Source organism: Leptonotus elevatus, chromosome 10 (assembly GCF_054856555.1).
Source record: "Leptonotus elevatus isolate MCC_2025b chromosome 10, RoL_Lele_1.0, whole genome shotgun sequence".
NCBI lineage: Eukaryota > Metazoa > Chordata > Actinopteri > Syngnathiformes > Syngnathidae > Leptonotus > Leptonotus elevatus.
Genome location: NC_141248.1, coordinates 1,524,181 through 1,539,284, shown reverse-complemented (window position 1 = coordinate 1,539,284; position 15,104 = coordinate 1,524,181).

The following is a 15,104-nucleotide window of genomic DNA, read 5'->3' as shown; positions in this document are numbered from 1 at the left end:
CTTTGAACCCGCACAGGGGGAAGAGCTTTCATTCCTTAATTTTTTTTTTGACACTGAGTTAAAGATGACAAAAATTCCAACAAAATGAGCTAATTTTCATATCAATCGGTTAACGTATGCGCGCGCAGCGTCTCTTTGAAAAAGGTGCTTGATGTGTGATTTTGTCTTTCCTTTTCCCATTCATTCCTATGGGACTTTTATTTGGGAGTTTTTTGGGAATAGCATCGGCATGGTAACTGGGAATTCTTATAAAAATAATGCCGCACCGAGTCAGATCGAGCCGCATCGTTTGATACCTCATTCGTGCCGGTGCGATCTACGGTACGGGCCGCATTCTTGCGGAAAAATCGTGGAAGATGATATAATAATAAACGCAACAATAAACCCTTTTTTCTAGGATAGTAATATGTGCCTGCTTGCTCCGCAAGCAGCAGCTTCGCTGCTGCTTGCTCCGCTTAGCAGGCCCATAACTAGAAAAATTCCCGCGGAAATTTTGAATGGGCCTACTAACTCTTTTCAATGAGCTGAACAGTTTAAACTTTCAACCATTGAAATCGGTCAAGAAATGTGGAAGTTAACCAAAATCAACAGTATGTTACTGCCCCTTTAAGAAACATGCACATTCACGCACACACATTTGATTTTAAGTAACATTTCAATGAGCTGAACAGTTTAAAATTCAAACCATTGAAATCGGTCAAGAAATGTGCAAGTTAACCAAAATCAACAGTATCTCACTGCCCCTTTACAAAACATGCACATTCACGCACACACATTTGATTTTAAGTTGTGAGGAGACGTCACGCACCAACACTCCATTGGATTGTATAGGATTACGCTCACCTCAAACAAAAGCCTCTCGCGACTTAACGGTTGAAGATGCAGATTCCAGAAATGGCTCGTTAGAACGGCAAGGGTTTGGGGAACGCGAGCATGTTCTCAGTTTTTTAATCGGATGAAAAATGACCAAATGAGAGCAGGTTGAAAACTTATGATTGATCGAAAATGAAGAGGGAAAAACGGCGAAAATTACATTGAAAAGAGATCAAAAATGTGCGACTTCTCCTCGCTTAAAGTGAAAATAAAGGTACTAAATGACACCTTAGCCAAATAAAAATTAGTTCTTCAGAAAGCAAAGGCTTGTGGCTACAAAATGTGCGAATTTGATGTCTAGTGAGCAAAGATTGTTGCCATGGTGACGAGTTGAAGTGAAACTTTTGGAAATAGATTTTTTGGTTCCCGTCACTGAAGCCTTAATTGGGTATCAGAGTGGCGATTACACTCACTGTCTTTGAACCCGCACAGGGGGAAGAGCTTTCATTCCTTAATTTTTTTTTTGACACTGAGTTAAAGATGACAAAAATTCCAACAAAATGAGCTAATTTTCATATCGGTCGGTTAACGTATGCGCGCGCAGCGTGTCTTTGAAAAAGGTGCTTGATTGGAGTTGATCTCTTTCGGATTCCCATTCATTCCTATGGGACTTTTTTTGGGAGTTTTTTGGGAATAGCGTCGCCATGGTAACTGGGAATTCTTATAAAAAATAATAGCGCAGCGAGTCAGATCGAGCCGCATCGTTTGATACCTCTTTTGTCCCGGTGCGATCTACGGTTCGGGCCCTATTTTTGCGGAAAAGTCGCTGGAAGATAATATAAAAATAATAACTAGAAAAATTCCCGCGGAAATTTTGAATGGGCCTGCTAACTCTTTTCAATGAGCTGAACAGTTTAAACTTTCAACCATTGAAATCGCTCAAGAAATGTGCAAGTTAACCAAAATCAACAGTATGTTACTGCCCCTTTAAGAAACATGCACATTCACGCACACACATTTGATTTTAAGTAACATTTCAATGAGCTGAACAGTTTAAAATTCAAACCATTGAAATCGGTCAAGAAATGTGGAATCTACCATAATTAACAGTATCTCACTGCCCCTTTACAAAACATGCACATTCACGCACACACATTTGATTTTAAGTTGTGAGGAGACGTCACGCACCAACACTCCATTGATTTGTATAGGATTACGCTCACCTCAAACAAAAGCCTCTCGCGACTTAACGGTTGAAGATGCAGATTCCAGAAATGGCTCGTTAGAACGGCAAGGGTTTGGGGAACGCGAGCATGTTCTCAGTTTTTTAATCGGATGAAAAATGACCAAATGAGAGCAGGTTGAAAACTTATGATTGATCGAAAATGAAGAGGGAAAAAGGGCGAAAATTACATTGAAAAGAGATCAAAAATGTGCGACTTCTCCTCGCTTAAAGTGAAAATAAAGGTACTAAATGAAACCTTAGCCAAATAAAACTTAGTTCTTCAGAAAGCAGAGGCTTGTGGCTACAAAATGTGCGAATTTGATGTCTAGTGAGCAAAGATTGTGGCCATGGTGACGAGTTGAAGTGAAACTTTTGGAAATAGATTTTTTGGTTCCCGTCACTGAAGCCTTAATTGGGTATCAGAGTGGCGATTACACTCACTGTCTTTGAACCCGCACAGGGGGAAGAGCTTTCATTCCTTAATTGGAAGTTAACCAAAATCAACAGTATGTTACTGCCCCTTTAAGAAACATGCACATTCACGCACACACATTTGATTTTAACTAACATTTCAATGAGCTGAACAGTTTAAAATTCAAACCATTGAAATCGGTCAAGAAATGTGGAATCTACCATAATTAACAGTATCTCACTGCCCCTTTACAAAACATGCACATTCACGCACACACATTTGATTTTAAGTTGTGAGGAGACGTCACACACCAACACTCCATTGATTTGTATAGGATTACGCTCACCTCAAACAAAAGCCTCTCACGACTTAACGGTTGAAGATGCAGATTCCAGAAATGGCTCGTTAGAACGGCAAGGGTTTGAGGAACGCGAGCATGTTCTCAGTTTTTTAATCGGATGAAAAATGACCAAATGAGAGCAGGTTGAAAACTTATGATTGATCGAAAATGAAGAGGGAAAAAACGGCGAAATTAACATGGAGGAGATAGGCGTCAAAGTCCGACTTCTCCTCGCTTAAAGTGAAAATAAAGGTACTAAATGACACCGTAGCCAAATAAAACTTAGTTCTTCAGAAAGCAGAGGCTTGTGGCTACAAAATGTGCGAATTTGATGTCTAGTGAGCAAAGATTGTGGCCATGGTGACGAGTTGAAGTGAAACTTTTGGAAATAGATTTTTTGGTTCCCGTCACTGAAGCCTTAATTAGTCACACTCTAAATAGGCGACTTTTCCCCTTTGCTCACTGTCTTTGAACCCTCACAGGGGGGAGAGCTTTCATTCCTTAAATTTTTTTTTGACACTGAGCTAAAGATGACAAAAATTCCAACAAAATGAGCTAATTTTCATATCGGTCGGTTAATGTATGCGCGCGCAGCGTGTCTTTGAAAAAGGTGCTTGATTGGAGTTGATCTCTTTCGGATTCCCATTCATTCCTATGGGACTTTATTTGGGAGTTTTTTGGGAATAGCGTCGCCATGGTAACTGGGAATTCTTATAAAAATAATAGCGCAGCGAGTCAGATCGAGCCGCATCGTTTGATACCTCTTTTGTCCCGGTGCGATCTACGGTTCGGGCCCTATTTTTGCGGAAAAGTCGCTGGAAGATGATATAAAAATAATAAGAAGAACTAGAAAAATTCCCGCGGAAATTTTGAATGGGCCTGCTAACTCTTGCAACTCTTTTCAATGAGCTGAACAGTTTAAAATTTCAACCGTTGAAATCGGTCAAGAAATGTGGAAGTTATAATCTACTAAAAGTATTACTGCCCCTTTAAGAAACATGCACATTCACGCACACACATTTGATTTTAACTAACATTTCAATGAGCTGAACAGTTTAAAATTGAAACCATTGAAATCGCTCAAGAAATGTAAAAGTTAACCATAATCAAGATCAAATAAAGTATCTTACTGTCCCTTTAAGAAACATGCACATTCACGCACACACATTTGATTTTAAGTAACATTTCAATGAGCTGAACAGTTTAAACTTTCAACCATTGAAATGGGTCAAGAAATGTGGAAGTTAACCATAATCAAGATCAAATGAAGTATCTTACTGTCCCTTTAAGAAACATGCACATTCACGCACACACATTTGATTTTAAGTAACATTTCAATGAGCTGAACAGTTTAAAATTCAAACCATTGAAATCGGTCAAGAAATGTGGAATCTACCATAATTAACAGTATCTCACTGCCCCTTTACAAAACATGCACATTCACGCACACACATTTGATTTTAAGTTGTGAGGAGACGTCACGCACCAACACTCCATTGATTTGTATAGGATTACGCTCACCTCAAACAAAAGCCTCTCGCGACTTAACGGTTGAAGATGCAGATTCCAGAAATGGCTCGTTAGAACGGCAAGGGTTTGGGGAACGCGAGCATGTTCTCAGTTTTTTAATCGGATGAAAAATGACCAAATGAGAGCAGGTTGAAAACTTATGATTGATCGAAAATGAAGAGGCAAAAACGGCGAAAATTACATTGAAAAGAGATCAAAAATGTGCGACTTCTCCTCGCTTAAAGTGAAAATAAAGGTACTAAATGACACCTTAGCCAAATAAAACTTAGTTCTTCAGAAAGCAGAGGCTTGTGGCTACAAAATGTGCGAATTTGATGTCTAGTGAGCAAAGATTGTGGTCATGGTGACGAGTTGAAGTGAAACTTGAAATCAATTTTTTTCTCTGTCTTCACTCTGTTTCTTAATTGGTCCGCTCTAGCTCATGCAATACACACACATGGGATAAAGGATATTTCACTCACTGTCTTTGAACCCGCACAGGGGGGAGAGCTTTCATTCCTTAAATTTTTTTTTGACACTGAGCTAAAGATGACAAAAATTCCAACAAAATGAGCTAAAATTCATATCGGTCGGTTAACGTATGCGCGCGCAGCGTGTCTTTGAAAAAGGGGCTTGATTGGAGTTGATCTCTTTCGGATTCCCATTCATTCCTATGGGACTTTATTTGGGAGTTTTTTGGGAATAGCGTCGCCATGGTAACTGGGAATTCTTAGAAAAATAATAGCGCAGCGAGTCAGAGCGAGCCGCATCGTTTGATACCTCATTTGTCCCGGTGCGATCTACGGTTCGGGCCGCATTTTTGCGGAAAAGTCGGTGGAAGATAATATATGGAAGAAAAATAATAAACCCTTTTCTAGGGTGGATAGTAATATGTGCCTGCTTGCTCCGCAAGCAGCAGCTTCGCTGCTGCTTGCTCCGCTTAGCAGGCCCATAATAAACCCCTTTTCTAGGATAGTAATATGTGCCTGCTTGCTCCGCAAGCAGCAGCTTCGCTGCTGCTTGCTCCGCTTAGCAGGCCCATAATAAGAAGAATAAACACTTTTCTAGGGTGGATAGTAATATGTGCCTGCTTGCTCCGCAAGCAGCAGCTTCGCTGCTGCTTGCTCCGCTTAGCAGGCCCATAAATATACACTTTTCCTGGGTGGATAGTAATATGTGCCTGCTTGCTCCGCAAGCAGCAGCTTCGCTGCTGCTTGCTCCGCTTAGCAGGCCCATAATAAACCCTTTTTTCTAGGATAGTAATATGTGCCTGCTTGCTCCGCAAGCAGCAGCTTCGCTGCTGCTTGCTCCGCTTAGCAGGCCCATAACTAGAAAAATTCCCGCGGAAATTTTGAATGGGCCTGCTAACTCTTGCAACTCTTTTCAATGAGCTGAACAGTTTAAACTTTCAACCATTGAAATCGGTCAAGAAATGTGGAAGTTAACCATAATCAAGATCAAATAAAGTATCTTACTGTCCCTTTAAGAAATATGCACATTCACGCACACACATTTGATTTTAACCAACATTTCAATGAGCTGAACAGTTTAAAATTTAAACCATTGAAATCGCTCAAGAAATGTGGAAGTTAACCAAAATCAACAGTATGTTACTGCCCCTTTAAGAAACATGCACATTCACGCACACACATTTGATTTTAACTAACATTTCAATGAGCTGAACAGTTTAAAATTTAAACCATTGAAATCGGTCAAGAAATATTGGAAGTTACCCATAATCAAGATCAAATAAAGTATCTTACTGTCCCTTTAAGAAACATGCACATTCACGCACACACATTTGATTTTAACCAACATTTCAATGAGCTGAACAGTTTAAAATTTCAACCATTGAAATCGCTCAAGAAATGTAAAAGTTAACCATAATCAACAGTATGTTACTGCCCCTTTAAGAAACATGCACATTCACGCACACACATTTGATTTTAAGTAACATTTCAATGAGCTGAACAGTTTAAAATTCAAACCATTGAAATCGGTCAAGAAATGTGGAATCTACCATAATTAACAGTATCTCACTGCCCCTTTACAAAACATGCACATTCACGCACACACATTGGATTTTAAGTTGTGAGGAGACGTCACGCACCAACACTCCATTGATTTGTATAGGATTACGCTCACCTCAAACAAAAGCCTCTCGCGACTTAACGGTTGAAGATGCAGATTCCAGAAATGGCTCGTTAGAACGGCAAGGGTTTGGGGAACGCGAGCATGTTCTCAGTTTTTTAATCGGATGAAAAATGACCAAATGAGAGCAGGTTGAAAACTTATGATTGATCGAAAATGAAGAGGGAAAAAACGGCGAAATTAACATGGAGGAGATAGGCGAGAAAGTCCGACTTCTCCTCGCTTAAAGTGAAAATAAAGGTACTAAATGACACCTTAGCCAAATAAAACTTAGTTTTTCAGAAAGCAGAGGCTTGTGGCTACAAAATGTGTGAATTTGATGTCTAGTGAGCAAAGATTGTGGCCATGGTGACGAGTTGAAGTGAAACTTTTGGAAATAGATTTTTTGGTTCCCGTCACTGAAGCCTTAATTGCATATCAGAGTGGCGATTACACTCACTGTCTTTGAACCCGCACAGGGGGAAGAGCTTTCATTCCTTAATATTTTTTTTGACACTGAGCTAAAGATGGGAAAAATTCCAACAAAATGAGCTAAAATTCATATCAATCGGTGAACGTATGCGCGCGCAGCGTGTCTTGGAAAAAGGTGCTCGTTTGGAGTTGATATCCCATTCATTCCTATGGGTTTTTCCTTCCTTGAATTTTGGGTGGTTTTTTGGGAATAGCGTCGCCATGGTAACTGGGAATTCTTATAAAAATAATAGCGCAGCGAGTCAGAGCGAGCCGCATCGTTTGATACCTCATTTGTCCCGGTGCGATCTACGGTTCGGGCCGCATTTTTGCGGAAAAGTCGGTGGAAGAATAAAAAAGAAAATATGCACATTCACGCACACACATTTTATTTTAACCAACATTTCAATGAGCTGAACAGTTTAAAATTTAAACCATTGAAATCGCTCAAGAAATGTAAAAGTTAACCATAATCAACAATATGTTACTGCCCCTTTAAGAAACATGCACATTCACGCACACACATTTGATTTTAAGTAACATTTCAATGAGCTGAACAGTTTAAAATTCAAACCATTGAAATCGCTCAAGAAATGTGGAATCTACCATAATTAACAGTATCTCACTGCCCCTTTACAAAACATGCACATTCACGCACACACATTTGATTTTAAGTTGTGAGGAGACGTCACGCACCAACACTCCATTGATTTGTATAGGATTACGCTCACCTCAAACAAAAGCCTCTCGCGACTTAACGGTTAAAGATGCAGATTCCAGAAATGGCTCGTTAGAACGGCAAGGGTTTGGGGAACGCGAGCATGTTCTCAGTTTTTTAATCGGATGAAAAATGACCAAATGAGAGCAGGTTGAAAACTTATGATTGATCGAAAATGAAGAGGGAAAAAACGGCGAAATTAACATGGAGGAGATAGGCGTCAAAGTCCGACTTCTCCTCGCTTAAAGTGAAAATAAAGGTACTAAATGACACCGTAGCCAAATAAAACTTAGTTCTTCAGAAAGCAGAGGCTTGTGGCTACAAAATGTGCGAATTTGATGTCTAGTGAGCAAAGATTGTGGCCATGGTGACGAGTTGAAGTGAAACTTTTGGAAATAGATTTTTTGGTTCCCGTCACTGAAGCCTTAATTAGTCACACTCTAAATAGGCGACTTTTCCCCTTTGCTCACTGTCTTTGAACCCTCACAGGGGGGAGAGCTTTCATTCCTTAAAAATTTTTTTGACACTGAGCTAAAGATGACAAAAATTCCAACAAAATGAGCTAATTTTCATATCGGTCGGTTAATGTATGCGCGCGCAGCGTGTCTTTGAAAAAGGTGCTTGATTGGAGTTGATCTCTTTCGGATTCCCATTCATTCCTATGGGACTTTATTTGGGAGTTTTTTGGGAATAGCGTCGCCATGGTAACTGGGAATTCTTATAAAACTAATAGCGCACCGAGTCAGATCGAGCCGCATCGTTTGATACCTCATTCGTGCCGGTGCGATCTACGGTACGGGCCGCATTCTTGCGGAAAAATCGTGGAAGATGATATAATAATAAACGCAACAATAAACCCTTTTTTCTAGGATAGTAATATGTGCCTGCTTGCTCCGCAAGCAGCAGCTTCGCTGCTGCTTGCTCCGCTTAGCAGGCCCATAATAATATTAAACCCTTTTTTCTAGGATAGTAATATGTGCCTGCTTGCTCCGCAAGCAGCAGCTTCGCTGCTGCTTGCTCCGCTTAGCAGGCCCATAATAAGAAGAATAATATTAAACCCTTTTTTCTAGGATAGTAATATGTGCCTGCTTGCTCCGCAAGCAGCAGCTTCGCTGCTGCTTGCTCCGCTTAGCAGGCCCATAATAATATACACTTTTCCTGGGTGGATAGTAATATGTGCCTGCTTGCTCCGCAAGCAGCAGCTTCGCTGCTGCTTGCTCCGCTTAGCAGGCCCATAATAAACCCTTTTTTCTAGGATAGTAATATGTGCCTGCTTGCTCCATTTTTCTTCCTATCTACACCATGATAGAATAACTCGAACCCTGCTCCCAAACGTCTAGCGTTGCTCCCTTTCCACCTAGTCTCCTGAACACACAATATGTCCACCTTCCTCCTCTGCATCATCATCTCACAGCAAACAATTCTCTAAAAGGTCTTCACAGCAACCACTTGACTTTGACAGAGTCAGACTAGATGCTGCCCATCATGATATTGCACTTTGCCCAATAAAACCTTTACTAAAAATAAATAAAGGTATAATTTGCCTAAAAAGAGGAAATAAATCTAGTCAGGGGAAAAACAATGACAGAACTCCTGATTGGGCACTCACAAATAAGACCTTGCTTCCAAAGGGTTACACAAATTGCCTGTAGGCTTTCTGACGGATTATCTGCCACTTCGTGTAGCTTACTCAACAAGCGTGTAATGCTGCTAAGCCAGTGCACAACAATCTCAATTCACTTGTGCAAAATGTTTGGCATCCTTGTGTCTGTGGGAGGGTGGCCACCTGGGCACCTGCAGCAATCAATGTAGGATCTGACTAGCGTCACTCCTTCCTCACCTTTAATGCCTTTCCCCAGGTCCCAGAACCCCTGAAATTGCCCCCCCAAGTCCTAAACCCACCCCTTTCGGTCTTTCTTTCTTTCTTTCTTTCTGTCTTGTCTTTTTTTCCCTTTTCTTGTCTTTTTTTTCTTGTCTTTTTTTCCCCCTTTTCTTTTCTTTTCTTTTCTTTCTAAAAACTGACCTCAACCGTCCAGGGATGTGCTATCTGCTGCGAACTTTTCCGGATCTTCCTCAAACCGTTTAGTTAATGCGTTGTTGTTGTTGTAAACTACTTCACAAGACGGCATCATTAAATCTGCAAATTTTGTTGGGGGAAAAAAATGTTTAAACTATTTTGAAAAATCCGTGTGAGCGGAGTCAAACGTTAAAGTCTACCCGACGTTAAGGCACGCCTCGAACTGCATTCTGCATCCAGGGCTACTTGTGCCTGTCAAGGTACGATGTGTGACCCCTGCACGATCTGTGACACGCATGCGTAGAAGATCGGCCATCTTGGATCGCTAACTACGGCAACCACATAGATCTAAACACAGACATTGCGAAAGGTACAGGACAGGTGCACATTTGTTTTTTGTTTTTAACCAAAGCAGTTCTGTACCCAAGCATATCTTGTACGAATAGAAAAGATTTTGACACATAGTGTAATTATAGTTTGCTGTGAGAGTGATTATGGTTTATTTTTATTGTCTTTAGAACAATGTGTGTCCCATTATCATAGTGTAACGCGTTGTTTGCAAATGTAATTTTTTTTTGTATCTGCTTGCAATTGACTTATCTTTGTTTTGTGAATTATTACTTTTGATTTTGTATTTATTTTAGTTTTACATGCTGAAGTGTTTTGTGTATTGCGCATGTCATGAGCGCAGAGAGAGGAGAGAGAGAGAGGTGTAACTGAGCCAGCCTCGTTCGAGAAAATAGTTAAATAAGAAAGACGTGCTTGAATCCTGTCCTGCCGTGTCTGGTTAATTTAGCAGGAAGACGCCAGACAACATCATAAACTCGAAACTATTTGTAACCCGCCTTTTACCCAGCCTCCGGAAACGACAACATCTTAGGGTTACAATAGCATTGGGGTTGAGACTGGATGAGGGGTGGGAGTCATTTAAAACACACAAACCGCAGCCGTACTGTAAAGTATAACAATGCAGACTCACTGGAAATATAATGGGGTCAAAAGTAATATGTTAATCTTTAAAACGTATAGGATAAAAAGTTACTTAATTAGTTACTTTAAAATTCAGATTTTTTCTCATGTATCATTTTACGAACCCGCAATATCGCGCAGGCATATGAAGGTATTTTGTTTTAGTGTTGTTGCCATAGTAAGCGATCCAAGATGGCCGATCTTCTGCGCATGCGCGTCACAGATTCATGTCATGAGAGGAGAGAGAGGTGTAACCAAGCGGAAAAATCCTGTCTCGAATTGGAATTTTATTCCTCATTTCATATTTTCGAGGTTTGGTGAATTAAGTTTTATTTTAAACTGTGACTACAATATAGATACAATTCCGGTAAAGCTCTCTATGTTTCACAAACAAGTTCTATTAGCATGGTCCCTTATTTATAAGCACAACTTCTGATTTGGAATAATAAAAATATATTGTACAAAACTAAATCTTTGTTTTTCTCTAATTGGGTTGAGAAACGGGTTATTTTTGTGAAACAGCTGTTTAATAACAATGGACAACTTATGTCCTACACTGATTTTTTTAGGTACTTACGAGTTTCCAGCTACCCCAAAAGAGTATGCCATACTCTTTGATGCCATTCCCACGGGTGAAATAATGTTATTTAAAGGTGTTCAATCAAATATATCATCTATTTCTCTACCCAATCCTATGGAAACATATATTGGGAAAATCTGTCTGACACATTACACGAATAATAATAGGAATATCCATGCATTATTTCAAAGAGACTCTGTATCTAGTCCTCTTGTGAGCTCTTTTTGGAATTATTTTTTAAATGATAATGACTGGAAAAGTGTGGTCAATCCCGAACAAATATTTTGTAACAAATAAGGTAAAAGAGGTCTCGTATAAAATTCTTCACAAATGTTATCCCGCAAATCAGTATATGACCAAATTCAAAAGGGACATTGATGTGAACTGTTCTTTCTGTGGAAGTCATCCTGAAACCATCCAGCACCTTTTCTGGATCTGCTTACATTCTACAACTTTTTGGAAGGACTTTTGTGGATTTATTACTTCACAGTTACTCAAGGACTTTAGTTTAAAATGGGAAAATGTTTTATTTTATTATGGAAAGCAAACAAAGGATGTATATTTTATTATAAACTTGTTGATCGTCTTAGCTAAATTCTATCTCCACAAATGCAAATACAGCAACCAAAAAACAAACTTTTAACACTTTCATAATGATACTATTTCTTATATAAAATTGATTAGTAGCTCACTTAACAAAAAGGCTTTAAAAACGATCAGTATTTGTACAACTTATAAACTCTTTGAATGCACGTAACCTATGTATGTACCCCCTGGCATGTGTTTCTTCAATTGTATACAACTTTCTTTGTATACTTCTTCTTTTGAATATGGTCAATAAAGGAAGAAAAAAAAGGTATTAAATTTTTTGTATCTGCTTGCAATTGACTTATCTTTGTTTTGTGAATTATTACTTTTGATTTTGTATTTATTTTAGTTTTACATGCTGAAGTGTTTTGTGTATTGCGCATGTCATGAGCGCAGAGAGAGGAGAGAGAGAGGTGTAACTGAGCCAGCCTCGCTCGAGAAGAGAGTTAAATAAGAGAGACGTGCTTGAATCCTGTCCTGCCGTGTCTGGTTAATTTAGCAGGAAGACGCCAAAAAACATCAACTCGAAACTATTTGTAGCCGGCCTTTTCCTAGCCTCCAGAAACGGCAACAACATCTTAGTGTTACAATAGCAGAGGGGTTGAGACTGGGTGAGGGGTGGGGATCATTCAAAACACACACACCGCAGACCTACTGTAAAGTAAAACAATGCAGACTCACTGGAAATATAATGGGGTCAAAAGTAAAATGTTCATCTTTAAAACGTTTGGGATCATTAGTTACTTAGTTAGTTACTTTAAAATTAATCAAGAATCTGTCACACCGCGGTGAGGTTGTCTCGTCTGGGCTTTTACTGTCTTGTCATTTCCTGTTTTATCTTGAAAATTCTGTCTCTCCTTTCGTTTCAGGTCACTTGCCCTTCCTCATGTGGTGTCAGTGTCAACCCTGATTCCCGATTGTGTCCACCTGTTTCCCATTACCCTCATGTGTTAAATGGTCTGCGTCTCCCCTGTCTTGTGCCAAAGTGTTTTCGTCAGAGTCACTCTACCAGTCACAGTCGTAGTCCTCAGCCTTGTTGTCCTGTCTTCTGTGTGAACTTTTGTTTTTAACTTTGTATAGCCACAGTATAGTTTTAGTTTAGGAGTGATTTTGTTTTGTTTGTGGATTAGACATCCTCCCTTTTGGAGCGCCTTTAGTTTAACATTTTATAGCCTTTTTTCCCCCTCTAAACGAAGAGTTTTATGTTTAATAAATATCTGCCTTGGCGGCAAACTCCTATCTCTGCGCCTGACTCCTAAATCTGCCACGCCCTCTCAGTACACTTTGGCCAGTATGGACCCAGCAGAGAGGAAGCAAATGGCCGCAGCGCTGCGAGCTCAGGAAGCCCGTCTCTCCCAGCAAGAGGGATTTCAGACAGCCATGACAGCCCAAATGGACCAGATCACAGCACAGGTACAGGACCTTCTGGATCACCTGCGTCGCACCACTAGCCCTCCTGCCATGCCAGAGACCTAAGCAGCCACGCCGATTCCGCCCGTGCCGTATGCCGGGCGGGGATCAAGCTAGCCTCCCCTGAGCGATTTTCTGGGGAGCCAGGACAATGCAAGGCATTTCTGACTGGCCTTTCCCACAGATCGATCCCAGGTGGCCTTCATGATTTCCCACCTGACTGGGAGAGCCAGAGCCTGGGCCACGGCAGAGTGGGCACGCAATTCCCCACTCTGCGGCTCCGTCACGGACTTCCGAGCCGCCCTTCAGAGGGTCTTTGATCCAGCCTGTTCAGACCGGGAAAAGGCCCGGCAGCTAAGCAGCACAAGGAAAAGACTCTGTGAGTGACTACGCCATCCGCTTCCGCTTCTTGCGGCAGAGAGTAGCTGGAACTCCACAGCACTCTACGACGTCTTCCTCAAGGGCCTGGCGACGTCCATCCAAGAGCTGCTCATCCCAGTTGATCTTCCTCCGGACTTAGACTCCCTCATCGCCCTTGCCATCCGGACGGATCATCGGCTGCAGGAGGTTACGCAGAGCTGCGGTCACAGGGCACGGACGACGGAGGGATCCCCGCTCTCCCAAGCATTAGGTGTGTCAGCTCCTCTTCGTCAGTTCAGCACCAACACGTTCTCTTGGGAACAGAGGAGGATCCCATGCAACTGGGCAGAGTGCGGCTCTCGCAGGAGGAGAGACGGCGCCGACAGCTGGAAGGTCGGTGCTTTTACTGCGGGAACCAAGATCACCTCGTGGCCGCCTGCCCAGCCAAAAGGACCAAAGCGGTGAGTCAAGTTACGACTCCAGAGTCGGCCCCACAAAAACTCACACCAGTGAAAATCATTCACGGCACCACTACCACATATCTCCATTCCTCTGATAGACTCTGGGGCAGATGAGAGCCTGATAGACTGGGGGCTTGTGAGACATTTTAGTGCCAAGACTAAGCCGCTGATTCCCTTCTGCTCATGCCTTGGTCAGCCGCTGCCATCGCATCTGGGCAGCCGCTCGGCAGGTACTGGAGCGCCAGAGAGACAGAGTCAAGCGAGCAGCAGATCAAAAAAGGAGACCTGCTCCAGCATACCAGCCTGGGCAGAGAGTGTGGCTGTCCTCCAAGAACCTCCACTTGAAAGTGCCATGTCAGAAGTTGGCACCATGGTTTGTGGGCCCATACCCCATCTCCAAGGTGATCAACCCGGCCGCTCCTTCGCCCCTGCCTCCTCCTGTGATTGTGGATGGGGGGCCCCGTCTACAAAGTGAAGTGACTGCCGGCCGTCTTGGTGGACTGGGATGGGTACGGGCCGAGGAGAGAAAGTGGGTTCCTTCCTGCTTATTTATGGATGACTCTCTAATTGAGGACTTCTATAGGGATAATCCTGACCAGCCTGGGCCGTCAGGAGTCGGCCCTATGGGGGTAGGGGGGGTGGTGGGGGTACTGTCACACCGCGGTGAGGTTGTTTCGTCTGGGCTTTAAATGTCTTGTCATTTCCAGTTTTATTTTGAAAATTCTGACTCTCCTTTCGTTTCAGGTTATTTGCTCTTCATCATGTGGTGTCAGTGTCAACCCTGATTCATGTGTTAAATGGTCTGCGTCTCCCCTGTCTTGTGCCAAAGTGTTTTCGTCAGTCACTCGAGCCAATCAGACGTAGTCCTCAGCCTTGTTGGCCTGTCTTCTGTGTGAACTTTTGTTTGTAACTTTGTTTAGTCACAGTATAGTTTTAGTTTAGGAGTGATTTTGTTTTGTTTGTAGATTAGACATCCTCCCATTTGGAGCACCTTTAGTTGAACATTTTATAGCCTTTGTTTTTCCCTCTAAACGAGGAGTTTTATGTTTAGTAAATATCTGCCTTGGCGGCAAACTCCTATCTCTGCGCCTGAGTCCTAAA